The sequence below is a fragment of the Helianthus annuus genome, chromosome 1 (assembly GCF_002127325.2).
Source record: "Helianthus annuus cultivar XRQ/B chromosome 1, HanXRQr2.0-SUNRISE, whole genome shotgun sequence".
In the NCBI taxonomy this organism is placed as follows: Eukaryota; Viridiplantae; Streptophyta; class Magnoliopsida; order Asterales; family Asteraceae; genus Helianthus; species Helianthus annuus.
Genome location: NC_035433.2, coordinates 6,021,443 through 6,042,239, shown reverse-complemented (window position 1 = coordinate 6,042,239; position 20,797 = coordinate 6,021,443). Strand labels below are relative to the sequence as shown.

The window sequence follows — 20,797 nt, the reverse complement described above, 5'->3', positions numbered from 1 at the left end:
ATCGCAAGGCACACAATGAATCGAAACCTTATATAATTGCATACTTTGATTTCCGGCCATTATTTCCTTGATAAGATATTTAACAAATTTTCAAGCCAACAATTAAAGTTTATGTTGTAATTTCTTCCTTGTACAATGGACTTACAAATTTACTTATGTGCCACTATTTAGCATGTTGTCACCTTTAATCTTAATCACCTAATGATTGGTAGCTCCAAACAACAAGTACGTAAATACTATACATTAGATATAACTCATATTGATACTCTTTGACTAGCTATAGACAAAAAGATATCCATACTACATAGATTACTCTTTGCAAGGCATATGATAGAGCCTTTTTTAGTAGGCAAACACTCCAAAGAAGATCAAGAGAGAACAAGAGGAAGAGAGAACAAGAGGATTGGGACAACTTTCTGGACGTTTTTTTCAATAACATCAAACAAACAATTTAAAGAAGGAAACCTACTCCACTACTAGCACATGGAGGGGATCATGGATCCACTACCCCTTTATTCTTGGAACACATCTCCACAAATACTTAAAATAATTGAAAAACACGTGACGAAATTCTGCTTCCAAACTTCCGAATGCAATCCACTAATCCAGCAGCTTACTGGGCATTTTAATTACTCTTTTGGGCCTGTTGCTACACCCTTCAGCCTGTTGGGCCTGCTCCTGTTGGACTTCACTAACCACTGGGCCTGAATGAGACATATCATCATCCCCCCAGGAAAAGGGACATTGTCCTCAATGTCAGGAAAACACAGAAACTGTTCTCTAATCTTCCATTCGTCTTCCCATGTTGCTTCTTCCAACGGACATTTAACCCACTTGATCAGTAACTGTTTCTGCTGCTCCGGTCCATTACGGTGGTCAAGTACGGCTTCCGGCAAATGGTCAGAAGTGTCTTCATCCATAAAAGGTTCAAGGGTACCAGTTGAATTTGGAATGCTACCATGGCTTTCTTTGAGTAGCGAAACATGAAATATAGGATGGATCTTCAATGTTGATGGTAAGTCCAACTTGTAAGCGACTTTTCCAATCCGTTCCAGTATTTTATAAGGACCGAAAAAACGTCTCGAAAGTTTTTGATTTTTACGATCCTGAACCGACTTTTGGCGGTAATGTTGCAGCTTCAAGTAAACCCAATCACCGATTTCGAATTGTTTTTCCAGTCTCTTCTTGTTCGCCTGCTTCGTGATACGAGCTCGAGCTTGCGTTAACGACTTCTTTAAGCTTTCACGGATTTGTTGGTGGTCGGTGAGTGATATATCGATGGAAGCGTTGTTGTTGGACCCAGGTATATAATCGTGGATCGTGGTTGCCTCACGACCATAAAGTGCTTTGAAAGGAGTCATATCAATGGCCGAATGGTGGCTTGTGTTATATGAAAATTCTGCCAAAAACAAGTACCTTGCCCATGTTGACGGTTTATCGAAAACAAATGCCCGAAGGTAATTCTCTAAGCAACGGTTGACGACTTCGGTTTGACCGTCAGTTAGTGGATGATATGTGTGACAACCGGTACTTAACGGCTTCTAATTACGCAATTAACAAACGTTTAAGGAAATAATAAGTAGTGTTTAAGACACAAATAAACTTAATTAGGCTATGAGAATGCCTAGGAACGCTTATCTGACCTTACAGTGCACGTATGGCGATTTTCAGAAAAAAAAAAATTGCGAAACGATAAGCTGTAACGAACTGATACCGTACAAAATACTGACAAGGCCGACAAATACGAAGTTTATACATGTAACTTATACTTATGGATTTTGTTTTGCGAAATTATCACGCTTTAAAACGGCACAAGACGCAAACGAGAGCGAAAAACGCGGAAACAATAACGCTTCGACAATAGACAACGAAACGAAAGCACTGTACTTGAATTTCGGCTCGATATTAATATATTTTGATATTTAGCTTCATTTTTTTTTAGATTCAAAACATTCAAAGGTTAGTCATATGAAAATTAACTAACTAAAATTCCTCCCTTTTCACCAAAGAATTTTATTTAACCTAAAGTGCACATGAGTTTTTTTTTTTCTAGTATTATTAAATTATAAAACTCATGTATGAACTAAAACCTACTAGCCATGATTGTAGGTCAAACTTTTGCACTCTTACCAACTCTCACATGCCTTTCCTTACTTTTCACTCTTTCTCTTCCTGTACGTTGAGGAGGCAAGAGAGAAAGAATAAGGACAATTATTTTAGTCATATCACATTGACAAGTAAGGTGCGTTGCTTCCATTATTATGATGTAAATTACATTATCTTTCTTACAAACCTGCAAGAGCCATGGGTTATTGACTAAATAAACCAACAAGTACAACAACCATATTCATTCTCTTGTAATCGGTTTTAAAACTGATCACAGACCCACAAACTTGGTTCATGCCCATGCTTTCTAGTTGGCATTTTAAGTAACTTGGTTTGTTCCATGTGATCCTACTTTCCATCAATAAAAACTCACACTTACATACATATCCTAAACCCTTGAAAGCTCACAAGAATTTCCTAACTCTCTCTCATTCCTCACGGCTCCCCACCTCCCTACACAAACCAAACCAAACCAACCTCTAACTCTCAAGCTTCAAGTGTTTCAAGTGTGATTCAAGTTTTAGTCTCAAATCCTTGAGATCCTTGCTTGATTTGAGTGAGTAATAATCTCTTAAAATACTTATTTTTTTTTTTACTTATGTTTCAAGTATAGTTGTGTAGATATGTTCACCCCAACTAGTGGTTGGTTAGTTCTAAACTATGATTTTAAAGGATCATATAAAAAAAAAAGCTAGTTTCTTAGAATACATGATTTGCTCAGGGTATTACAAAGATAATAAAGATTTATATTGAAAGTTGATGACCTTAAAACTTGGTATATGGAATTTTATGATAAATTCATGACTAATTCAAATTTTTTTTGACGGATCTTCATTATGTAATTTTAATAGAAAATAATTAATGAAAACCATGAAGTCATTGTTAAATGGTATTTAAATTCCAAGAACATGTTTAAGCATACAAATATGTATATACATATCTTAAATAAGTTACCCAGTTGTAAATAAATAGGTTATTCTTTTAAGACTCTACAAGTAACTATCTTTTACTAAATACTAGATAGTAAATATTAAAGGATCCAAAATATGATTTCAGTAATATTACTTTAAGTTCATATAAATATATTTAGTTGGTTGAAAACCCAAAAAATGATGTATGGTTTAAACCACATACTTTCCTAAATTTTATCACATCTTATAACAAAATGGTAAATGTTATGTATTTTGGGAGGGAAGATATAACTTTTGTATTAAGTATGATGTTTCACAAAGATAGTCCTTAATAGATTAGAACTATAATCTATGTTTTTTTTTTATTAAATACCAGGCACATTTCATGGTATATTTTGCTATAGAAAATATATAATTATATATATATATATATATATTTATTTATTTATTTATTTACTGTACGAGATGAGTTACGAATCAGGTTAAAATGATTATTTATTTTATATAAACCCGAACACAGTTCATGATGTGTATACATCATCTATATTTATATAACTTATATAAATATACTTTCTAGAAATCAAGGGCATATCACCAATGGTTCGTCGAGTCTAAAACGTTAAAAAAGGAGATACATTTTCAAGTCCAGCTAGTTGGGTGAATTTGACACATGACCAACTTGCACATTAGAATCATTGTATAGACCTTAAGATGTCCTTTATGCTTTAGGGAACGAGTAGGTCGGTTCACGTAGACGCGGACTTTGCTATTTGCTTGTCATTTGTTGTATTTGGAGCTTATGCTTGCTGACCAGGTGAGTTCATAACCCCCACTTTTTACTGTTTTACATGTTTATAAATGTTTTCGGGGGTGGAAAGACATGCAAGTTTTGCAAAAATAAACAACTTTTCGATGAACGAAAACTCATATTTCTAACATACCGGTTTTACAAAACACATGCGTATTTACGAAACGTGCATGATTTTCTAATGGGTACGGGCGACACAGTCGAGGTGATTCGACACAGTCGAGGGTATTCGACACAGTCGAGGTGATTCGACACAGTCGAGGGTATTCGACACAGTCGAGGGGATTCGACACAATCGAGGTGATTCGAAACAGTCGAGGTGATTCACACAGTCGAGGTGATTCGACACAGTCGACGTGATTCACACAGTCGAGGGGATTCGACACAGTCGAGGGGATTCGACACAGTCGAGGTGATTCGACACTAAAAATCGTCTACACAGGTTGAGTACTTCCTATGTCGTCGCATATGTTAATGTCCTCGCGAAACATTAACGATCAACCTGTTCATAGACGCTTTACATGCCCATTTACAACACTAAAAATTTCATATATTCATAAGATTCATTTGATAGAAACTCACAAATACATGAATTACAAACTTTGGTAACGTTTTTCAAGTTATACCTAAGTAAGAGGAAGCGCTGATCCTGCTTACAAAGGTTCGTTTGGGCTCGGCCCATTCTCTCTCGTGCAATGCACAAACACTCTCGTGGGCTAGACTCACAGTTCTCATATATCATGCCAAGAAAATGCTTTTACTATATTTTCTCAAAAACTTTAAAACCAGTTATCAAAAAGATTTCTTTTAAATCTTTTCAAAACAAACTATGAACTCGCTCAACTTTATGTTGACTTTTCGCATGTTCTTTCTCAGGTTGCATTATCAAAACTATGGAACGGTTGGAATAGGAGAACCCATGGGAATTCGGGTACTTAGCGGCGTTCACTGTTTAGAAGTCTTAGCTTATTTGCTTCCGCTGTGCAATGAAGATACCGGTCCAGTCACGCCAAGCTCTGATATTTCGGGGTGTGACAGATTGGTATCAGAGCATTAGGTTTCAGCGAATTAGGTTTCTGTAGAGATACCTAGGCTTTAACCTCAACTTCATTCTGGGGACTTAGACTATTAAGAATTGAACACGTACAGAACGCCTAAGACTCGAATAGGGGTTCCAACCGTTACCAAGAAGAATGAGTCGACTGTTTTGATTTTAAACATGTACAAATGTTGTGTCAATACACAGTACACGAAACAATTACACACATAAAGCAAGACTTTGAGAGTTGTGGTAACACACATTTAGGACCTCTGGAAAACTTATGACGAAATTCGTTAAAGGTCCTCACGTAGGAACTGTGATTATTAACTCGCGCAAGTGCCATTACATTAGGTCGTCTATGCTATCTTAATTACCCGAGCAGGTAATCTACGTGGAATGAAACGCTATTGAGTAACTATACATGAACCTTAAACTATACGTCAGCAGACGTCAGAGTATATCACACACGACTTTCGAGACAAGGCCTTGGGAAAACATGATTGGGCACGACAACAATGATGCTAATTCTGTCGGCGAGAGAATTACTGCTCGAAATGCGGCAATATGCCACATGATCCTGCAAATGACACGAATCACGCTGAGGTACGTTTAACTGGTATTTCACAACAATCTATACTTACTCTAATGAGACTCACAACTATTGGCACTGCAAAAGAAGTCACATGTCTTCGCATTCCCCCTACTTCATTCATGGTGATTATGCTACGTACAACATTCCATGGTAATGTCACATAACAACCAATCATCACGTAAACTTCCAGGTAAAGTCCTTGAATTTCTTTTGTTGAAATTTCGACTTCTTGCATATAGTGAGTAGATTTTTGCATTTCTACTCCGCCTAATGGTCATTGCATCACCAAGATTTTATTTCATGATAGCGAACACTCATTTCTTATTTCTTGACAAATTCGTACGCTACACATTCATTATTTGCTACGCATGTTGTTTCACTTCGAATGGTTGTTTTGTCAACATCTCATATATTATTTCGCTATACTTGATCTTTGCATTGTGATTTAGATGACCTGCATTGTTGCGAAGTGTTGACTTTTTGATATCGAGTCAACGAACTAGTTGAGACTCTTTTCTTTTGAATACATTACATGGTTTGTTCATTGTAACCATGTCGAAATCTCTTGTTAACACATGCATTCATCGTTGGAATGTGACTAAACCAAGTTCAATTGTTGAACTTGCTCATAATATATATTCGATTCAAGATTCCATATGATGGACTTGTGTCCTCATATTCGAAATAATTCCAACGGGCACTTCATTTGTATCGAATCATAATAAGCTTGTTTGGTCTTCGACTTCGTTGAATTGTTTCCTTGATCACGATCACCTTGTGGTGACATACTCACAAATTTGAAGCTTGCGCTAATCTCGTTTGCACACATCATGCACGGAATTAGTTATTTATTTATTTGTTTATTTGTATTAAATCCGTTTTGCTGAATTGTCATATTACAGCAGTCTTAATACAATCGTGTATTAAGATAAGGGTACACAAGTTCATGTCATATTTCGGTGTACCTCTTAACGATTCTTTCAGTATCGATCGAACATCTTGTGATATTCATTGCTTTCCATCTTCGATCGAAAACATTATTTATTTTTTTCATTTCAATTAAAAATCCTATGAGATTTGTTTGAAACAAACATTTAGATTTACTTTGTTGAGCCTTCATTTGATTTCAAACATGGTGATATTTGTTTGATCACCGCTATTATTGAATTATTTCAATCACTACGACACCTTGTGGAGTCGGTATAAACTTGTAGCTTGGGCTAATCATAATCGAGCGTTTCACGCAAAACACAGGTGTTACTTGTTCGATCACCACTATTGTTGAATTGTTTCATTCACTATGACACCTTGTGGCGTCGGTATAAACTTGAAGCTTGTGCTAATCACGATCAGCCGTCTCATGCGAAATTGTATCTGCTTTTCGTTTGACACATCATTTAAGTAGTCTTAATGCAACTATGTATTAGGACGATGATACACCAGGTTCGGTTGTATTTCCTTTTGGTGTATCCTTGCAACTCAACAATGTCAACACGTTGATTTTATTCATTTAATGGTTCGATTGTTGATAAATCATTTTCATGAGTCTATTTATCCGAACTTGTTAAACTCGAGTTTCAATCATACACCAACCAACAACAGTTTCTGTTGGTAGTGAATTCTATTGTTTCAAAAATTGATTTGCAGTTTGTGAACTTTCATTTGGAATTCTATTGGTCGAAATTCCTCTTTTATTGGACCCCTATAAACTTGCTCACATTGGTGATAGTATCACTACGCTTCGTTCACTTGACATCGATTTCTTGGACAAACTCAGTTGAACCGTTGGGTTCTTATCAATGCAAAATGTCCCTACATTCACGTAATCTGAATAGGTTTTGATTCAGTTACGTGCTCATTCATTTTGGTATTATTCGGACTTACCTAGGAACGACACAGCTCTGAGGAGATAACATAGACCAAATTTCGAGGACGAAATTTCTGCAACAGGGGGAGAATGTGACAACCGGTACTTAACGGCTTCTAATTACGCAATTAACAAACGTTTAAGGAAATAATAAGTAGTGTTTAAGACACAAATAAACTTAATTAGGCTATGAGAATGCCTAGGAACGCTTATCTGACCTTACAGTGCACGTATGGCGATTTTCAGAAAAAAAAAATTGCGAAACGATAAGCTGTAACGAACTGATACCGTACAAAATACTGACAAGGCCGACAAATACGAAGTTTATACATGTAACTTATACTTATGGATTTTGTTTTGCGAAATTATCACGCTTTAAAACGGCACAAGACGCAAACGAGAGCGAAAAACGCGGAAACAATAACGCTTCGACAATAGACAACGAAACGAAAGCACTGTACTTGAATTTCGGCTCGATATTAATATATTTTGATATTTAGCTTCATTTTTTTTTAGATTCAAAACATTCAAAGGTTAGTCATATGAAAATTAACTAACTAAAATTCCTCCCTTTTCACCAAAGAATTTTATTTAACCTAAAGTGCACATGAGTTTTTTTTTTCTAGTATTATTAAATTATAAAACTCATGTATGAACTAAAACCTACTAGCCATGATTGTAGGTCAAACTTTTGCACTCTTACCAACTCTCACATGCCTTTCCTTACTTTTCACTCTTTCTCTTCCTGTACGTTGAGGAGGCAAGAGAGAAAGAATAAGGACAATTATTTTAGTCATATCACATTGACAAGTAAGGTGCGTTGCTTCCATTATTATGATGTAAATTACATTATCTTTCTTACAAACCTGCAAGAGCCATGGGTTATTGACTAAATAAACCAACAAGTACAACAACCATATTCATTCTCTTGTAATCGGTTTTAAAACTGATCACAGACCCACAAACTTGGTTCATGCCCATGCTTTCTAGTTGGCATTTTAAGTAACTTGGTTTGTTCCATGTGATCCTACTTTCCATCAATAAAAACTCACACTTACATACATATCCTAAACCCTTGAAAGCTCACAAGAATTTCCTAACTCTCTCTCATTCCTCACGGCTCCCCACCTCCCTACACAAACCAAACCAAACCAACCTCTAACTCTCAAGCTTCAAGTGTTTCAAGTGTGATTCAAGTTTTAGTCTCAAATCCTTGAGATCCTTGCTTGATTTGAGTGAGTAATAATCTCTTAAAATACTTATTTTTTTTTTACTTATGTTTCAAGTATAGTTGTGTAGATATGTTCACCCCAACTAGTGGTTGGTTAGTTCTAAACTATGATTTTAAAGGATCATATCAAAAAAAAAAGCTAGTTTCTTAGAATACATGATTTGCTCAGGGTATTACAAAGATAATAAAGATTTATATTGAAAGTTGATGACCTTAAAACTTGGTATATGGAATTTTATGATAAATTCATGACTAATTCAAATTTTTTTTGACGGATCTTCATTATGTAATTTTAATAGAAAATAATTAATGAAAACCATGAAGTCATTGTTAAATGGTATTTAAATTCCAAGAACATGTTTAAGCATACAAATATGTATATACATATCTTAAATAAGTTACCCAGTTGTAAATAAATAGGTTATTCTTTTAAGACTCTACAAGTAACTATCTTTTACTAAATACTAGATAGTAAATATTAAAGGATCCAAAATATGATTTCAGTAATATTACTTTAAGTTCATATAAATATATTTAGTTGGTTGAAAACCCAAAAAATGATGTATGGTTTAAACCACATACTTTCCTAAATTTTATCACATCTTATAACAAAATGGTAAATGTTATGTATTTTGGGAGGGAAGATATAACTTTTGTATTAAGTATGATGTTTCACAAAGATAGTCCTTAATAGATTAGAACTATAATCTATGTTTTTTTTTATTAAATACCAGGCACATTTCATGGTATATTTTGCTATAGAAAATATATAATTATATATATATATATATATATATATATATTTATTTATTTATTTACTGTACGAGATGAGTTACGAATCAGGTTAAAATGATTATTTATTTTATATAAACCCGAACACAGTTCATGATGTGTATACATCATCTATATTTATATAACTTATATAAATATACTTTCTAGAAATCAAGGGCATATCACCAATGGTTCGTCGAGTCTAAAACGTTAAAAAAGGAGATACATTTTCAAGTCCAGCTAGTTGGGTGAATTTGACACATGACCAACTTGCACATTAGAATCATTGTATAGACCTTAAGATGTCCTTTATGCTTTAGGGAACGAGTAGGTCGGTTCACGTAGACGCGGACTTTGCTATTTGCTTGTCATTTGTTGTATTTGGAGCTTATGCTTGCTGACCAGGTGAGTTCATAACCCCCACTTTTTACTGTTTTACATGTTTATAAATGTTTTCGGGGGTGGAAAGACATGCAAGTTTTGCAAAAATAAACAACTTTTCGATGAACGAAAACTCATATTTCTAACATACCGGTTTTACAAAACACATGCGTATTTACGAAACGTGCATGATTTTCTAATGGGTACGGGCGACACAGTCGAGGTGATTCGACACAGTCGAGGGTATTCGACACAGTCGACGTGATTCGACACAGTCGAAGGTATTCGACACAGTCGAGGGGATTCGACACAATCGAGGTGATTCGAAACAGTCGAGGTGATTCACACAGTCGAGGTGATTCGACACAGTCGACGTGATTCACACAGTCGAGGGGATTCGACACAGTCGAGGGGATTCGACACAGTCGAGGTGATTCGACACTAAAAATCGTCTACACAGGTTGAGTACTTCCTATGTCGTCGCATATGTTAATGTCCTCGCGAAACATTAACGATCAACCTGTTCATAGACGCTTTACATGCCCATTTACAACACTAAAAATTTCATATATTCATAAGATTCATTTGATAGAAACTCACAAATACATGAATTACAAACTTTGGTAACGTTTTCAAGTTATACCTAAGTAAGAGGAAGCGCTGATCCTGCTTACAAAGGTTCGTTTGGGCTCGGCCCATTCTCTCTCGTGCAATGCACAAACACTCTCGTGGGCTAGACTCACAGTTCTCATATATCATGCCAAGAAAATGCTTTTACTATATTTTCTCAAAAACTTTAAAACCAGTTATCAAAAAGATTTCTTTTAAATCTTTTCAAAACAAACTATGAACTCGCTCAACTTTATGTTGACTTTTCGCATGTTCTTTCTCAGGTTGCATTATCAAAACTATGGAACGGTTGGAATAGGAGAACCCATGGGAATTCGGGTACTTAGCGGCGTTCACTGTTTAGAAGTCTTAGCTTATTTGCTTCCGCTGTGCAATGAAGATACCGGTCCAGTCACGCCAAGCTCTGATATTTCGGGGTGTGACAATATGCACTGGAATGGAGAAGTTTAGTACCCATTTGTTTGAATAATTCCTTCCAAAAACAACTTAGAAATGTTGGGTCTCGATCCGACACGATTGTATTTGGTAGACCATGTAGGCGGTACACTTCTTTCATGAAGATGGTGGCTAATGAAACAGCTGTGTAATGAGTCGGCAAAGCTATAAAGTGGGCAAACTTGGATAATCGGTCAACGATCACCCAAACAATTATTTTACCCTTTGAGCATGGTAAATTTGTAATGAAATCCATTGAAAGGTCCTGCCATGTAGAATCTGGAATGGGCAGTGGTTGTAATAAACCATAAGGTTTATGAGTAGGTACCTTAATAGCTTGACAAATTGCATATGCTTTAACAAAATTTGTGACATCTTTCTTTAATCCCAACCAAGCAAACGAGGCCGATATGCGTTTGAAAGTAGCTTGAATACCCGAATGGCCCCCTATGAACGAAGAATGAAACTCTTGTAGTAATCGCCTCCGCAAGCTAGTGATAGGAGGGACCAAAATCTTACCTTTCAGATAGACGAGACCGTCACGATAAAGATGATGTGGGAATGCCAAGGAATCTTTTGTGATTTGCTCCACCAACTGTTGACCAAGAGGAGACTCTTTAAAGTATTCCTTAATTTCGTTGAGCCAAGGAGCTGTAGGATGTGATAAAGCTAGGATTGTAGGAAGGTTAACACGGCTTAAAGCATCGGCGACACTATTCTCTTTCCCGGGTTTAAAGTGAATTTCGAAATCGTACCCAATTAGTTTAGTGACCCATTTCTGTTGTTTCGGAGTTTGTATAGTTTGGGTGAGTAGGTGTTTGAGGCTATGGTGATCGGTATAGATACGAAAACGACGACCAAGAAGCTATTGACGCCATTTACGAACCGATTCGGTGATGGCGTACAATTCTTTTGTATACGTTGACTGCGCCTGCATTGTGGAACATAATTTCTTTGAAAAAAATGCAACGGGCCGGTTGTTTTGTGAACGTACTGTGCCAATCGCTTGGCCAGATGCATCGGTAGTAAGGTCAAACGGCCGAGTGAAATCTGGTAAGGCTAAGGTGACGAGATCAAGCATCTGTTCTTTTAAAGTGGTAAAGGCTATGTCAGCTTTGGTGGATCAAGAAAATTCTTTTTGTTTAAGAATGTCGGTTAAAGCGGTGGCCGTTTTAGCATAATGAGGTACAAAGCGTCCGTAATATCCCGTAAGTCCCAAAAATGCCCGTAATGTTGTGAATGAACTGGGAGTTGGCCACTGTTGTATAGCATCAATTTTATCTTGTTCTGGGGATACCCCCATGCAAGAAATTCGATGACCTAGGAAGGATATTTCCGGTACAGCAAAAACACACTTTGAGGCTTTGGCATAAAATCGATTTTGTGTGAGGGTTTCAAAAACAAATTTCAAGTGTGAATAATGGTCATCTTTGGTGGCACTATAAATCAAGATATCGTCAAAAAAGACCAATACGAAACGCCTTAAGACTGACCTGGATAAATAATTCATAGCCGACCGAAACGTCGATGGAGCGTTTGTAAGACCGAAGGGCATCACTAAAAATTCATAGTGGCCATCAGTTGTACGGAAAGCAGTTTTATGAATGTCTTGGTCGGTCACACGGATTTGATGATATCCGGAACGGAGATCAATTTTGGAGAATATGGTAGCACCGTGTAACTCGTCGAGTAGTTCGTCAATGGTAGGAATGGGAAATCGTTCACGAACCGTTGCTGCATTGAGCGCACGGTAGTCGACGCAAAAACGCCACGTACCATCTTTTTTCTTAACCAAAAGAACGGGTGACGAAAATGGGCTCTGACTTGGGCGTATGATACCATCTTGTAGCATTTCAGCGATCAACTGGGTCATAATTTGTTTCTGAAAATGCGGATATCGGTATGGTTTAACGTTAACGGGTTGACTATCATTGAGCAAAGGGATGCGGTGGTCATGGGGTCGGTTGGGTGGTAATGCATGAGGTGTATCAAATAAAGTGTGAAAAGTTTCTAATAATGTGGTGATGCTAGGGTCTGTGCATGGAGATGTGGTTTGTATTACGGGCTGACTCGTATCCATGACTAAAGTATGCAGAGAAGCCACTGACCTTTGACGCAGTAAGGCTGAAAGAGAACTCGGGGATACCTGTTGACTTAGTGGGTCACCACGTAATGTCGTTTTAACGCCATCCTTGACGAACGAAATTTCCGGAATGGAAAAATCCGCAATGATCGATCCCAAAGTGCCTAACCACGAGATACCCAAAACAACGTCGGCACCTTGAACCGGAAAGACGAAAAACGGTATTTGAAAGTTGTGGACAATGACCTTCAAAGTGAATAAATTGGCCATTCCATACCATAACTGCGAATGGCGGTAGGGCTTTCGTAAGCAAGTGAAGGCTTGACGCAATACGCGGTTTAATAATGTTGTGGGTGCTGCCACAATCGATCAACACCGTAACCGGTTTGCCTTTAATGTAACCCATAACACGAAGTGTTTGAATGGAAGACATACCAAAAAAAGCCGCGTCTGATAACGACAGGAATTATGGTGGGTCGATGTTATCGTTCGGTTCGAGTGATGTTGTGTCGTGGGTGGACGGAAAGTCGTCGTTATCCACGATTAATAGGAACTGAGGAGGGGAACATTTGTGGCCAGGGTAGAACTTTTCCGGACACCGAAAGCACAAACCGTCTTTTCGTCGCTGTTGAATTGCTTCGGGAGATAATTTTGTGAAGGGAAGTGGTTTTGGTGGAGTTGGTAATAATGGTGGTGTAGAAACTGTTGTAGCAGGTTTAGGATTTGCAGAAGAGGATGGCGGGGAATTAGGAGAGATTGTTGTGAGTGGAGATGAAGTTTGAGGTGAATAGGATCTTGGTAAAAAATAGGATTTGGATTTAATTTGTTGGGCCACGAATTTATCTTCCAATTTACAGGCTAGACCACACGCGTCATGATACGTCGTGGGTTTGAGAATGGCGAGCTCTGCTTGTATCTCGAATTTAAGGCCGGAAACGAAATAGTTGCGTAAGGTCTGTTGCGACAAACCGGTGATGCGGTTACTAATTTTTTCGAATTCGGTTTGATACTCAGAAACCGAAGCCGTTTGTCGGAGTTTAAACAAGGTGGCCTCATGGTTTTCATAAGTTGAGGGACCGAAACGAAGTTTGACCTCGCGTTTAAATTCAATCCAAGTGCCTAACAAATGATTGTTAGCTTGATGTTGATACCACGAAAGTGCATCACCAATGAAGTGGAAGGCCGTGAGGGACACTTGTTCATCTTGGGAAATGTTATAATAAGTAAAAAACTGGTCGGCTTGAAAGATCCAACCGAGTGGGTTCGAACCGTCAAAGAGTGGCAACGTAATTTTTGGTTGTCGTGGGTTTTGGTTGGGGCGATCTTGACGAACCGGAGAGTTAGGCCTAGCGACCATTTTGTTTGGGTCAAGGGTATCGGTGAGTTGGGTTACGTGATTAACCAGCCGAGCGGTCGTTTCGGTTTGGGTATCCAGTTTGGCGTTTAGGTTGGTTGTGGCCTGAACAACTGCCGCGATTTGGGTTTTGAGATCGGCTTGGGATGTGGCAGCCGTGGTGGCCGCCGTTGTGGTAATCTGGATTAACTGCGAAAGTTGATCCGTGAGGGAAGGTGGAAATTCGTCGGAGCCGGAAGTGTCTCGACGTGGAGGCATGATGGAAGGTGAGTCGGGAATGAAAGCACCAGATTGATAGAGCCTTTTTTAGTAGGCAAACACTCCAAAGAAGATCAAGAGAGAACAAGAGGACTAGGACAATTTTCTGAACGTTTTTTTCATTAACATCAAACAAACAATTTAAAGAAGGAACCCTACTACTAGCACATGGAGGGGATCATGGATCCACTACCCCTTTATTCTTGGAACACATCTCCACTAATACTTAAAATAATTGAAAAACACGTGACTAAATTCTGCTTCCAAACTTCCGAATGCAATCCACTAATCCAGCAGCTTACTGGGCATTTTAATTACTCTTTTGGGCCTGTTGCTACACCCTTCAGCCTGTTGAGCCTGCTCCTGTTGGACTTCACTAACCACTGGGTCTGAATGAGACGTATCAGCATAACTGTTGAGAAATTAAAATTAAAATAAATAGATAAATAAAAACAATCCATTCTTAAGGCATCAAACCCCATGTATTCTTTTGGTTATAAATAGAATATATTTATGATTTGGTTAACGGTATAATCCACTTACCTTTGCTTGTGGGACGACTTTTGAGGTAAGTTTCCTTGTTGATTCTTTGACCTATTAACAAAAGTTGTTCATGATTTAGCAAGTCAAATGGTGTAATACTCATATACCAATATGGGTCAATTTATCAGAGCACTCATAGCCTTAAATGATATTGTTAAGAGTAGATCATTCTTAAGTTCTCCATTCATGTTCAATTCCCTGAACCAATTTACTATGTTTCATCACATCATATTGAAAACAAGATATTGACATCAATTTACATGTATAAATGAATTCATGAACCTACATTCATAAGCAAATAAATGAATTCAAGACTCCTTGAACAACCCTTCATCCATTATAAACCATCATTTTAATTAAGTTCACTAATATTCTGGAACTTATATAATCTAAAATTCATTTTATTTAATTAGCCCAATGGGAAGCAAAACCATTAACATTTATCATGCAACCTTGAATATTTATAATTAATCTATCTACGAACTTGGGATGTTACAAAAACACGCTAAACAAAATGAAGCATTCATTTTTTTAAATTAATTAAAAAAGTGAAAAATGAAACAAAATTATAATGTCTATTGTTTCTCCTTCGACTCTTACTGAGTTTAAAAATGAAAACATGAAGTTTGTTTAATTGTTCATTTGTGTGTAGGCAAACAATACAAAATTAAAAACACTGGTTGAATGTTTTTTTATGTACATAATCCTTACATGTGTGTATAAAAAATACAAAGTTTTAAAAAATATGAGTCGTCAATAAACAGATTTAATGGTTTAAATTAGTTAATTTTGTTCTCGCAATAATATAGTTCAGCATTGATTCTCACCACACAAATATTATACTAAAAGGGTGTCCACGCGATGCAGCAGGAAACACTGCCAGTGTGTGTATTGTTCGGTTGGTTCGAATATTATCTTCAACTGAAACCGAAGTCATCTGTTAGTTTGTTTTATTAACCAGTCAATTTTCAGTTAATCAGTTCGGTTCATTTGGTTAAATTGTTGGTTTTTGTTTTGATTCGTTTGATTTCGGTTAGTAACCAAAAGCAAACTTTGGCTTAATTTCGGTTAATAGCAAAAGCAACCTTTGGCTAAACTTTTGCTTATAAATACATGAAATTGAGGTATAAATATATGAAATGGATATATAAATACATAAAATGGAAGTATAAATACATAAAATAGAGGCATAAAAAGTGAAACAAACAAACCGAAGGTGTACAAGCTAAAAATATATGAAAATATGAGTGGTTTGGTTCGATTAATTTTGGTTAAACGAGTATACAAAAAAGTTGATAACTGATTTTTGGTTAATTATGGTTTCAGTTAATCAGTTTTCACAGTTTTTCGTTGATTTCGATTTCGTATGTTTTCGGTTAATGATTAAGTTATTGTTCATCTTTAGACATTGTTAATTACATAACATATCAATTTTTTTAATTAAAAAAATATAGCAATATTATACTCAAGTTAAAGAGAATAAAATACCCGTTTTACGGTGTAATTTGAAGAAAAAAAATATATTAATGTTTAAAAAAGTTATGACCGTTTAAAAATCGTAGGGTAATTAATTTTTTATAAGGTGATAAAGTGTAATTAGTAACTAATTATCTATAATTTTATTAAACATGATGGAATCAAAGTGTAATTAAGATGAGTGGATTAAAGTGTAATTAGTATTTAAAGACTAATTTACTCTCATACTAGATTTTAGCTTATTTATTAAAGAAAAAAAAAATCTTTCGGGGTTATCTTAAAATGTCTGTATGTTATCCATTATATAGAGTATACATAGTTAGGGTGGAGTTATTGTAAAAAAGACCAAAAGTGTGAGAAAGGTAAGAAAGAATCTCAACCATTAGATTAAAATTAATTGAAAAGGATAGGATTGTAAATGCATTAACAAATTTAAATATGGTAATCCTTGATTTAAGGATTTGGAGAGAGAAAATCCTGGATTTAAGGACTTATAACCGTCCATAAATATAACACCATTCAGAGTATGTTCATACATGGTGTTTTAAATATAACACCATTCAGAAAATATAACACCATTCAGCACAAAAATAACACCATTCAGCAGTAAATAAAAAAACACCATTCAGTACAAGAATATAACACCATTCAGCAGTAAAATAAAAAAAACACCATTCAGTACAAAAATAACACCATTTAGTAAAAAATAACACCATTCAGTACAAGAATAACACCATTCAGTACAAAGAATATAACACCATTCAGTACAAAATAACACAATTCGATACAAAAAATAACACCACTCAGTACAAAAAAACACCATTCACATATACACGGGTAAACATATGTTGTAAATGGAACCCATACATCGTGTCGTCGTGGAATCGAAAGACAACCCCATCCCACGTTAAATCGCCGGGACATAAAACGCATTAACAACTCACCTATATCTTCTGATCCGAAACAAACCGAGCAAAAACGAGATTCCTTGCACAGCGGCAGAGGTGGTGGTGATGTTATACGTTGGCTGGATTCGGTGGCAGTGGGGTTGTGGTGGCCGGATCCGGTGGTGGCAATCTCCGATGGTGATGTCGGTAAGCAGCGACGGGTGATGTCGGGTTCCGAAACAAACCGAGCAAAAAGATGGAGGCAGAGGTGGTGGTGATGTTATACGTTGGCTGGATTCGGTGGCAGTGGGGTTGTGGTGGCCGGATCCGGTGGTGGCAATCTCCGATGAAAACGTAAATTGTAATTTGTGGAGAGAAAGAGAGAGAGATATTGTAGGGATTTTTGATTGACAATTTCTATTTTTTAATGTGTATAAAGACTTTATTGCCCCTAGAATTTACAATTCAGTCCAAAAAAATAAACCAAATTTTACAATTTGGTCCCTATTAATCTCAACCATTAGATCAAAGATCTAATGGTGTAGATTCTTTCTTACTCTTCTCACAGTTTTAGTCTTTTTTACAGGATCCTTTACCTATATAATCTTTGTTATATACATTTTTATATCTATAACTGACGGTCAATTGATAAGCGTGGTTAATTTCTATAAATAAGGTTTATAAAACATAAGGCTAGAGGGTATGGTGATGGTCCTCCAAAGAAAGATGATCCGTCACGTAGGCGCCACGTCATAGTCCTCCCAAGGATGGTCCATCCCCCAAAACTAGAGGTTATGGAGGATGGTCCTAGTCATAGTCCTCCCCACCACTTTTATATATTTTTTTAATCTTCTACTTTTTTTTATTCTATATTTTCATCAAAACATATATAGTTAAAAAAATATATTATTTTCCATCAAGCTTTTACCATTAAAGAATGTAAAAAAAAGGACATTAATTAAAATCAATTCTTTATCCCGAAAAGAATGAACAAAGTAAAGCAAGCACCCCATTTACTCCAAATTTTCCACCCATAAATCACACCCTCTCACCACTTTACCTCACGCTTGCTCCGCCGTGCCACCACCGTACCACCACCGTCACCTTTAGCACTCCCTCAACTCAAATGTACAAAAGAAGCCTTCCATTTTCCAACAATTTCCAAACATTTTCAAAGTTGTACATACTGCATAACCACTTGTACGGTAAGCATCTTCTCCTGCTTGATTTGCTGGGTTTCTTCCAAATTTCAACACACATATACAAGATTCACTAAATCACTCATTTTTGGTTTTTTTTTTTTAAATTTATTTCTAACGGCTACTTTTGGAGAGGGGCCCACCTTATTTGCTTCGTCGCCAACGTCGACTATGCGACGGATAGGACGGAGACGGGGTGGGGCGGGATGGTGAAGCTGTCGTCGTCGGAGCTCGACGGTATGAGGACGACCCCATACCCTGCAGCCTAACTCAGACGTTGTATACAATTTATTATTTACCTTAAATGATAATAGATTAAATAAATCTTTGCAATTATAGGTATCATCAAATAGGTCTCACTAACAATTTTCACACTGTATATCACGAGTGTATTATTTCAACTGAATAACAAACACACTCACATTGTTTATGTTCAAAATTATTTTTAACCCACATTATGCTAGTTCTGTAACTTATATAATCATGTGTTATTACTAACTAGCATTATTGCTATAAGTTGTGTCTTAGCCACAACATATTGTGCGTTATGTAACTCTTCTTTATAAAAGAGGTTATTGGATTTTATCACTTTTAACTATTAGATATTGACCGCTGTCACTCTCAACTATGACTTTGACTCTCACCACTCCCAACTAGGCCTGTAAACGAACTGAACGTTCATGAATTGTTCATGAACTTATTCGGCGGGAAGTTCGTTGATGTTCGTTTATTTAATAAACGAACGAACACGAACAAGAAATTTTGTTTGTTTAATTAAATGAACGAACATGAACACACCTCGTGTTCGTTCATTAATGTTCGTGAACGTTCGTTTATGTTCGTTCATTTATGTTCGTGAATGTTCATTTAAATTTTAGTAAATACATCAATAGTTATATTTAAATGAATATTAGCTTTTCTAACTACTTATATAAATATAACTAATTTGTAATTAAGTTTCTAGTAAAAAAATGAATCTTAAACTTTTTCTTATATCGTAATTGATCACTTACTTAATAATATTTATATAAAAACATACTTAATTTTAACATCTATGAACCCTTTAGATGTGTTTTCGGATAAACTTTAATATATTAGACTTGTTTGTTTGTGTTCACTAATTTTATATTGTGTTTGTTTATATTTGTTCAGTCACGTTCATTTGTGTTCGTTTATGGTTGTTCAATCATGTTAATTTATGTTTGTTTATGTTCGTTTGTGTTCGTTTATGTTCGTGAACTGTTCGTTTAGGCTTTAAACAAACGAACATAACGAACACGAACATGCCTAATTTCTTAATGAACAAACACGAACAAAAAAATGTGTTCGATTACATGTTCGTGTTCGTGTTCGGTTAAAGTTAAATGGACGAACACGAACATGGCCTATGTTCGTGTTCGTTCGGTTCGTTTACAGGCCTACTCCCAACTTAACACTTTGTGTGTTGTGTCATGAACATTTCTTAGTGTTTGACTTATATTATTGGTGATATTATACTAACACTTTATGATTTACTAATGACTACAAGTGAATCTCGTCCTATAAGGGGAGCTAGAAACCTGCTGTTATCTATGTCGAACTCTTACATCATTTGTATGTTTTTTTGGTCAATCCAGGCATCACCTAGAAGCGGCGTATTACATGTCCATCTCGATAAGGAGAATCAAAGAGTACTTCTTCGAGGTAAAGCCACCACAGTCATGGATGGGTCTCTTTTGGTCTAAGATTCAAGGCTTAATCATATTGCATTTGTGAGTTGAATATAAATATTATACCTAAACTAAACTTTGTATTACGTGTTAATTGTGTATTTACTTCGTATTAATTATGACGCCTTGCTTGCGGTGTGTGCATATAATGTATATATGTGTGGGCCATTGGGGAGTAAAAGTGAAATTGCACTGATTTTAACGTTATTTTACTAATTTCGTGAAAAAATGTTAAAAGCGGCGGACGGTTAATCATGCATCATGTGGTGGCGTTGACAGCCGAAAGACGAAAGGGTACACACACTATTCGGCCTTTGTCCCGATTGCTGAGTGTTATTGTAGGATCGCGAGACGATCAAAATGAGTCTATCAGAAGAGTTCTCGGTCTAATCAGAGGCGGAATTCATTGATTAGACTTTGTAATAGCTTGATTCACTTCTAATTGTCTTGTTTTATTGATTTGACACGATTACAGATCAAACGACACGTCGGCAGCACTTCGGTACCGGAATTA

The 20,797-nt window shown here is 36.3% G+C and overlaps 2 long non-coding RNA genes and 1 pseudogene across 2 annotated transcripts; all 3 read left to right on the top strand.

Annotated features, from left to right (window-relative positions):
* The window catches only part of LOC110943253, a 29,218-nt pseudogene extending 8,805 nt beyond the window's left edge, over positions 1-20,413 (top strand).
* LOC118482290 lies at positions 2,238-4,749 on the top strand. Its single transcript, XR_004868246.1, has 3 exons — positions 2,238-2,662; positions 3,747-3,831; positions 4,702-4,749. It is a non-coding gene; the product is annotated as an uncharacterized LOC118482290 (long non-coding RNA).
* LOC118482289 lies at positions 8,137-10,650 on the top strand. Its single transcript, XR_004868244.1, has 3 exons — positions 8,137-8,561; positions 9,649-9,733; positions 10,603-10,650. It is a non-coding gene; the product is annotated as an uncharacterized LOC118482289 (long non-coding RNA).
* Positions 20,414-20,797: the final 384 nt, after the last annotated feature.